The sequence below is a fragment of the Biomphalaria glabrata genome, chromosome 13, assembly GCF_947242115.1.
Source record: "Biomphalaria glabrata chromosome 13, xgBioGlab47.1, whole genome shotgun sequence".
Taxonomy (NCBI): domain Eukaryota; kingdom Metazoa; phylum Mollusca; class Gastropoda; family Planorbidae; genus Biomphalaria; species Biomphalaria glabrata.
This window is the reverse complement of record NC_074723.1, coordinates 13,907,502-13,917,500: the sequence shown is the minus strand read 5'-3', so window position 1 is coordinate 13,917,500 and position 9,999 is coordinate 13,907,502. Positions and strand designations below refer to the sequence as shown.

At 35.4% G+C, this 9,999-nt stretch overlaps 1 protein-coding gene across 2 annotated transcripts in view; it reads left to right on the top strand.

Moving 5' to 3' along the window:
• Window positions 1-9,999, top strand: part of LOC106061188 (uncharacterized) — an 89,975-nt gene that overhangs the window by 49,179 nt on the left and 30,797 nt on the right. The gene's annotated exons all lie outside the window — the stretch shown is intronic.

Here is a 9,999-nt window from a genome sequence, read left to right as displayed (position 1 = left end):
GTGACACGTCTCATCTGGTAAATGACATCTAAAACACCTCAGAGTAACTGACATATCCTTTATTAAATAACAGATGTCATCTATGGACGGATTGGTCTCATTTAATGACAGGTCTCGGCTATTAACTGACAGATTTCATTTGTTTGGTAGACTGCAGATATAAGCTAGTATCTAACAGATATCAGTCTTGTATCTATCTAAAACAAAATAACAGTTATCGTTGTCACTTTGAAGTTGCAATTCTCTTGAAATTGTTAGCGAGCAAGAGAGCTCTTTATTTGATTGTTAAATACTAGTTTGGTTGAACAGATTTATTTTGTGATTTTAACTTTTTGGTTCAACAAATTTATTTCCTTTCATTTTTTTTATTTAAACTTTTTTGGTTGAAGAAATTTATTTCGTTTCGTTTTGTGATTAAAACTTATGCGATTGTTCTTTTTGGATTTATTAATGAAAGTATTTGGGATTTCTATTCGTGGATTTGTTTCTGTGCTTTGTTCATGTCGAGTTTTGTTGGTTTACATAACGACTAATAACTCACTAAAATCTATCAAAGCAACTGAAGAAATATACTCAATATAGGCAAACACGACAGTCATATTCAATTCAATATCATAATATTTATGTGCCAGAAAAATGTAGTTTCATTTTTTTTTAAATATTAAAAATAGCTGTGTCAATAGACACACATGCACATAAAACAGCCATTTGCAATGCAATTGTCTTCAAAATAGTTGTATAAATAGACACACATACACATAAAAACAGCCAACTGCAAAGTATTTTTCTTCAAAATAGTTGTATAATTAGACACATACACATAAAAGCAGCCACCTGTAAAGTATTTTTCTTCAAAATTGTTGTATAATAAGACACATACTCATAAAAGCAGGCACCTGTTAAGTATTTTTCTTCAAAATTGTTGTATAAATATAGACACATACACATAAAAGCAACAAACTGCAAAGTATTTTTCTTGAAAATTGTTGTATAAATAGACTCACATACACATAAAAGCAGCCAACTGCATTATGTTTCTCTTCAAAATTGTTGTATCAGTAAACAAAAAAAAAAACAGCCAATATAATATTATAAAGGCACACGTTATGTCTGCCCAAAAAAAAAAATCACCCAGCTATCTCCTTGCGATCTAGATCATAAATGCAGGAAGACGAAGATTTGTCATGATTTCTAGATCTAGATATTTTCGGTGTTCCGGATTTCAGTTCTGTAATGAAAGAAATATGTCAACACCATGTTTCGTCATTTCTTCAAGTGTTGGCTCAGTGAGAATGTCGTCACATTGAGTCTGTATCTGTGTTTAGAATTGCTATATGTCACGATGTATTTTGGAGCTTTGTATTGTCTCCTCAATCCTATGACGTACTGTACAAAGGCAATAGTAGTGATCAGCCACAATGTGTCATTTGTTTGCGTTTGAACGAAAGTTTGAAAATGGCTAAACTGAAGCGTCATCTTGTAACAATTCATAATGAACTACAAGAAAAGCCCGTTAATTGCTTCAAACGTCAAACGATTGTACATGAAAATAAGCAGAACATTATTAGCGTTGCGACAGCAGTGAATACCAAAACTTTCGAGGCTTCATATATTATTGCACTGTGAATAGCGCAGAGCAAAAGATCACGCGTGGTTGTGGAGAGATTGACTATGCTAGCGGCTTTTGAAAAATTCGATTTGGGCAGACAAATAAGATTATGTCCGTATGACTTGTAAAAGGGTTCCTGAACTGAAAAAAGTTTGAGAACCTCTGCTGTAGAGGATGGTCTTTTAACGTCAGCAACCCACTCCTGGTACTAACAGTTTTACCCATCGCTCACACAATTATAAAGTTTGAAATAAAAATTCCGGACGGGGCCAACACTCAATTCTGTTTTTTTATTTATTTCTGGATACACGCTCCGATGAAAAAGATAATTTATAACGAGAGCTAAGTATCACGCCCTCGTTCATCTCTAAGTTTAAAAAAAAGAAAGCCGGGGGAGGATAGCACTTGTTGGACAACATATCTCGTGCAGGAACACGCGCGGAAATGAATTCAATAGTTAATCCATCCCTTGGTCAAGGCGAATAAAGCCGCCTTTGTAAGCAGACAAAATGTACTTGGAAAAATAAAAGAAGAAAAAAGACATACATACATACAGACAAACTGTACAAGAATAAATAAAAACCAGAATCACGTGACAGCTAAGTGTTTATTTACTCTTCGTGACGTCATTTCCACCATTCGAGATGCCCATGTCTACTTTCGCATCCTTCTTATCTTTATAACCTTTGACCCTTTCAAATAGGAATTTGATTGTACGATTACAAAGCTTTTTAATGACGAGAAAGAGAGAAAGAGAAAGAGAGAGAGAGAGAAGACTAAGGAAAAAGGGCAGAGATGAAAACAGTAGAAAATAAAGACTATTAATACACTATTAACTATTTGAACTTTGAATAAGGGCCAAATCTAAATTTAGAAAAAGTAGAAGCAATGTGTCTGGGCTATGTGTTTAATTTTCGTGACCACAAAAAATCTTGTGTTATCGATTCTGACCATTTTTATGGAATCGTTACGATGCTATCTTGACGATACTTGAATTAATTTCTTTCCCTAGTCCATGTGCGGTGTCCTATTTGTCGTATAACATGCAATTGAAAAAAATAAAAACAAATAAAAAAAGACGAGTAAAAAAACTTAACAAAAGAAAACATGATTACGAAGAGAGTTTGTGTTGTCACACAAACTCATAGGCGGACCTCGTCGGAGTCGGATCCCTGTCGGATCCGCCTATTCACAAGGAATATTCAAGACGTGATTTTGTTTTGATTGTCAAAGTAATAATGTTTCAAAGATTCATTTGGCGTTGTAAAAAAACATGTTTTTTTTTCTGTAAAATGTTTTACATGTTTTGGATGGTCCTTCAAAGTTAAAGATAATTTACTTCCTCATCCAAATCTCCCACTGTACGACGGGGGATGGCAGTGAGCAGAGTATGAAACCGGGACCGTCGAGATAACCAGTCCAGCGCGCTGACTAGACGAACAGGCATTGCTGTTAACTTAATAACAAACTAATAGCCTATTAATGATCAAGAGATATATTGCACATTACAGCATGACAACTACCGGATATGTACAGATGTCAGACGAGCGATTTTAGATAATCTTTTGGTATTGATTGTAATGGAAAAAAAGAAAAGAACAAGGCATCAAGTTTAGTTAGACTAAAAATTTCATCAATACGAGTAGGTTGTCGAAGGTTCATAGACATTGGTGCACCGAGTGAGTTCTTTTAGCATTCCATTTAAAGAATTAACTACATATTAGTTCAAACGAAAAAAAAAGCCATTACGTCACAATGGCCTAGTTAGACTAAAAAATTTCATCAATACGAGCAGGTTGTCGAGGGTTCTTAGACATTAGTGCACCTAGTGAGTTCTTTTAGCATTTCATTTAAAGAATAAACTCCATATTAAGTCAAAGGAAAAAATCCACTACGTCACACTGCCTATTGAGACTAAAAATGTCTTTATCAATAGGAGCAGGCTCTCGAGGGTTCATAGACATTGGTGCACCGAGTTATTTTATACATTTCATTTAAAGAATTACTATATATTAATCAAAAATCCATTACGTCACAATAAGCTAGTTAAATGTGTATGTATGTATAATATATATATATATATATATATATATATATATATATATATATATATATATCATGGGCGTAGCCAGGATTTTGTTTTTGGGGGGGGGGTGAATTTTTTTTCTCCCCCCCCCCCGCGCAAAAAAAAACTATATGTATTTATGTGTGTGTGTGTGTGTGCGTACAAAATCTTTATTACATTCTGACCCTTCATTCTTTCGGAAGACTTTATTGTGCCCTAGAATAGTTTTTCCATGAGTTAGTAGAAAAATTGTAGATTCTCCGCCATTACTAGCAAAAGGATCTGGGGGAGCGCTAGGAGCTCCCCCAGCGCAGGGCGAAGCCCCGCCGCCAAGCACTATTTCTGATATTGAAAACCAACAAAATGCATATTCTGAGGTATCTACAGTGCATTTTCCTTCTATTAAAAAGTTCTATTTCAAAAACCTAATGTGTTATTCTTACTGACTTAGACCCTCCCTCGGCGATCGGATCATTTGCCATCAAGTTGTTTTCATAAAATTGTAGACTCCAAGCCATTACTAGCAAGGGGGTCTGGGGGAGTGCTAGGAGCTCCCCATCGCGGGGCGAAGCCCCGCCGCCAAGCACTATTTCTGGTATTGAAAGCCAACAAAATGCATATTCTGAGGTATCTACACTGCATTTTCCTGCTATTAAAAAGTTTTATTTCAAAAACCTAATGTGCTATTCTTACAGACTTAGACCCTCCCACGCCGTTCGGAGCATTTGACGTCAAGCTGTTTCCATAAAAATCTGTCACTGGTAATGTCTGAAGCCTCTTCCCACCTACCATGAGGACCTCCATGAATGAGTAGCGTCAAGTTGTACTAGGATATCATTGCAACTCTTCTTATGCGTAATTCATTTTGTCGGAGAACATGTCCCGCAAACCTCAAGCGTCATTCTCTCACAATCTTACTTAGGGGTCGACTCCCAGTACGGCATAGGATTTCCTTGATTTAGACCCGATCTCTATAATTGACTCCTAAAATCTGTCTTAGCCATCTTTGTTGAGCCACATTTAGTGTTTTTTGTTTTCGGTAGATGACTATTCACTGCAGTTTATTAATGGAGCTCTGCCACTGGTAAAAATGTGTAACCTCTCTTGAATACGCTCTTGGAATTAAGTGACTGTAGTTTGCTTTAGATTTTATATCGAAAAGAGTTTTAACGTCAAAATCTTCTGTTGGGGGTTTTCCACCTCAAAATGCTTTTTAGGGGGATCTTAAACTCAAAACCATCTGGAGGGGTTTTAAACTTTAAAAAAAAAGCCATCTGTAGAAGAAGGGTTTAAACTCAAAACCCCCGATTGGATTGGCTACGCTCAAATAATTTTAGTGTGTAATTTGCTTTTTTTTATATTGAAGATGTATTTTTAGCACCAAACCCCTCTGAATGGGGGTTTAAACTCAAAACCCCTTTCGGCAACGTTCATAGCATTTTGAGTGCGTAATTTGCTTTTTTTCTTACACTGAAGATGTATTTAAATTTATCCTCAAACCCCCCCCCCCCCGGCGGGCGGTTTTAACTCAAAACCCCTTAGACTACGCTCATAGATTTTAGAGTGAGTAATTTTCTTTTATTTATATTGAAGAGGTACTTTTTAGCTTCAAACTCCACTGGAGGGGAGTTTAAACTCAAAACCCCTTTGACTACACTCATAACATTTTTAGTGTATAATTTGCTTTGTTTTTATTATTAAAGAGGTATTTTTTACCTTCAAACCCCGCTGAAGTGGGGTTTAAATTCAAAACTGAGTCAAAACCCATTTAGCTACGCTCATAACATTTTGAGTGCGTAATTAGCTTTTTTTTTTTTGATATTGAAGAGGGGGTTTATCGTAAATTTTAGTCGGGGTTTTAAAATCAAAATCTTCCTTAACTTGGAATTAGGGGATTTTCGTTTGCATTTTTTTTTGTTTTGTTTTATAGAAGAGGGGGAGTTAACTGAAGAAAACCCAGGTAGGGGGTTTTAAACTCAAAACCCCTGGTAGGGGGTTTTAAACTCAAAACCCCTAGTTGGTTTTTTTAAAACTCGAACCCCTCTAGTAGGGGTTTTAAACTCGAACCCCCCTGGTAGGGGGTTTTAAACTCAAAACCCCCTGGTAGGGGGTTTTAAACTCAAAACCCCTATGGTTGTGCTGGGGCAAGTGATGGTTTAGTATTAAAATCTCACCTAAAATAAACAAAATCAAAGCAAAAAATCAGTCAATAAATTCCGACTCTCCCCCCTTCGGGGGGGGGGATTTCATTTCGGGGGGGGGGGTTTCCCCCCCTGGCTACGCCCATGATATATATATATATATATATATATATATATATATATATATATATATATATATATATATATATATATATATATGTATATATATAAGGATTAAAGGCGTATTTTTTTTTTGCGTTTTGTCAATTAGTCTGTCTCTCCGTCATGTTAATATCGAAAAAAAAAAGCTAAAAGCTATTGAATATCTGAGTAAAGTTTAATTTTTCTTCCCGAAAATTGCAATAGTTTTAGGTTTCTGTAATAGATTGTCCGGATGTTTATATATATAAACATTAAAGATTAAATTAGATTTTCAATAGCTTTCAGAGTTGTTGCTTTTGTTATCTAATCGTGACAGATAGACCGACAGGCAAACAAAACGCACAGAAATAAGCGTCTTTTATCCTGATGTGGGCACTAAACAAAAAATAAAATAAAATCTGATTATTTAAAAAAATTTGAGGGAACTGATTTGTACCATATTCTGCCACTTCTTGTTACGCTACTGCACGAAAGTCGCTGCATAAAAAGTCCATTAAAAAATGTACGTGATATTTACATACAAAGTGCATTCTTAGCCTTTATAAACAAACAGACATGTTTTCTTTTAATTTCAACTGCTAGTTGACCAGAAAAAAACACCTTTAACAAATATTTATATTTGTTGTGAACATTTCTTGAACATTTTATAAATATATTCGACTTAGTGATACTGAAAGTGTGCAAAATGTTGACATCCTTTGTTAACATATTGTAACATTACCTTACATTTCTGTAATTGTTTTAGAATTGGTGTATTTTTATGAACAAATCTCTTGCATAATTAATTTTATAAATTAAACGGTTTGCTTTTAGAAAACCAAAAGTAGCCGTTGCACCTAAACTTTTCAAGCCGCATTTAATGGTGAAATAATATTTTTCATATCTCTTCTAATTTTTTAGATCTGAGTGTGACAAAACGGACAGACGTACATTTTGCACAAACCTAATAGCGGCTTTTCCCCTTACGGGGCCACTAAAAATAATGCACGTCGATTAATTTATTCTAAAAGGTTGGACTAGGGCTAAGTGAAATAACATCTTGTGACTGCTCGAGTTTAAAGCCCTATGAAGGCAGTTTAAAGCTGAGCTTTAACTCGAGCTGTGTGTGTTCTCCCCTAGATACCTCCTACCTCACACGTCCAAAATAGAGACATCATTAATTTTCTGTTATACACATTGTTAAGCCTGCAGAATGAAAAAAGGCGTCTGTTAGGAAAAGGACTGCACAGGCCCATATTTCAATACTGAAGATTTTTATTTCCCTTTTTTATACATAAGACAAATAAATTAATAGCCACTAATTAATTAATTTGGTAATTTTTTTTGAAATTGATTCATGTTTTGTTGGGGACATTGAATAAGTGTGCAAAGCTTCAACTTGATCCGAGACTAAGAAATGCGAGAAATAACGTGCTAGTGTTGACACTATAAGAGCCCTGACCTAGAACTCTATTGGTTCACCTTCACCTATCACTTTGTCCAGTGTTTCCCAAACTGTTTTCTTGCAAGGCCTGAATAGGTGTTCCACGAACTACTGGAATAATTAACTAGTAGGCCACCACATGAATAAATCTCTCTAAAGAATAAGCAAAGTGTTTGTCTAAATCATCAGAATATGCAAAGTGTTCCGATAAGGAAAAAGTTTGGGAAACACTGCCTTAGTCTGTTGAACCGTTTGGGAAAAACACATGAGCTGTCGGCCGTTTTTCTCTATTCCTCTCTTTTGCCTTGAATAGAATCTTTTTCAAAGCCCGGCCCGTCCATTCTTGAATGCTGTCTTCCATCATCCATCGCTTTCTCTGTCTTCCTATTCTTTTTCCTGGTACTGTTCTGCAGGTTATTTCCCATTAAAATCTGTTTACAATAGAGAGACAATAGCATAGCGGAATAAGATGATCGTACTTTTTGTTTTGTTTTGGCTATAAGTATCATCAGAGAGCCGCTAACGAGAAGCTCTAAAATCTCTGGCTCGATCATTCTATTATAGACTGCAATACGTGATCTTGGATACCTAAGACGCGTTTTATTAATTATTTATCTCTGGGATACTTGTTTAAAACATAATGAACCAAAACATTTTTTTACTAAGTTGATATCAACTCACTCCGTCTGTCTGTCTGTCTGTCTGTCTGGTACAATTTTAACCACGTTATTTCTCAAACTTTCCATTCTCGGATCAAGTTGATACGTTGCACAATTATTCATTGTTCCTAATAAAAAATGAATCAATCAATAAACTAACCAATTAGTTAATTAAATAGTGGTAATTGTTTAATTTTGTTTTGATATTGAATGAGGGAAACAGATCTAACAGTATTGAAAAGACATGGGTGTAAATATGGAGTTCTTCCCTTAGATAACCTTGGGGGGAAAAAGTATTTTTAAAAAATATTTTGCTTGTTGCACATGTCATCCCAGTTTATGACTCCTGGCAAGTCACGTGGTTATAAAAGAAAACAACACTGAATAATTTAATTTTTATTTCTGCTTGACTTCTTTTGTATAAACACCAGTTGACTTTGTACAGACTCGGGTTATTGAGATGAACTATATTTCGATGTACTCCCCTGGTGTTGACGGATGTAGATCTATATACTACACACTAGAACACAAAGTCTTTATGTCACACAGGCAGCCCGCGTGTTAAGAGTAAACAGTTTCTGAAAAAAAAAAGATCCCTTCAGTTACAGTCCAGTCTCTTGGGTTCCCATTGATCGGGAATGTCAAACTTTTGACTTAATTTCAAGCCATTAACACGGCCATCTTTTCGCGTTAATTGTGACATTCAATGACCGGTACAGGAATACAAACGTCCATTAACGTGAGGGAGGGGTTGGGGTACCTTGTCAACACATGGGTCAACTTTCATTTATCTCTCTCTGTCTAATCACATCCTGGTGAAGACTTTCTAAACCATTCGCAACACACTTCGCAATATTCTGATTAAACGGACAGGTTTGGATGTCCAGGATTTGGATATAATGGAGACATGGACGATACATCAATGCATCAGTGATTTTTTAATAGTGTATTTAAATTTTTAAAAATGTGGAATATACAGTTTAAATATTTGGCGATAATATTACACACCAGTTGTTACCTGTTCAATACAACGATCAAACAAATTAAATTAGTTTGACACTAATCGTATTTTTGCATGCCGCAATTAATTTGTTTAAGTGATATATACAAGTAATAAGTACAAGTGATATACACAAGTGATCTAAACAAGGGATGTATACAAGAAGACGCAGTGGGACACTAATTCAGTGATACATTCATCAGTGTAGTCTACTTAGCACGAAGCTTTTAACTCATTTGATTCAACTCATTTGATTCAACTCAATTGTCCATAATGCATTGCGCCAAGATCCAGCCTGTACAAGATGACGACAGCATTTTCAGGTCTCTAATGTCGCTGCAAATATTGTGAATATATCTGTACTGTTGACACTTTTTTAAATTTGATAATTCTTTTTTTTTTTAATTAGAAAGACCACTTGATTAGCTAATTCCATAATCAACTGTCACCACTTTGAGAGATAGGACCTACTAAAGTACACAGAGTTAAGAATACAATTTTAAAGCGCCCGACTTGTAAAGACGGACATTATTCCGATTATATCAATTCAAATCATAATATTTAATGAGTTTTGTTTACTTGTGTTACTAGAGTTACTATTCAAGGAGTTTTCTAAGTTGGTGAAGTCAAAAAACAAAACACACTATGAAAGTTTCTTTTTTTGGGTATTTAATAATATTTATGAACGATCTGTCATTGAAAACTTCAGACTAAAGATCCTCATAGATACATAAAAAAAGTAAAGTTTCCCTTTCAGACCTTGTGGATCATCTGTTTCTGTGGCCTACGGTTAACGAGGGTGTCATGTGGCCAGCACAACGACCAACCGCCTTTACTTTTCCCCAAACTAATGTCAGGTACCCATTAGAGCTGGGTGGACTCAGAGGCGCCCGAAGATCCAAAATTAAAAATCCCAGTCTTCACCAGGATTCGAACCCCA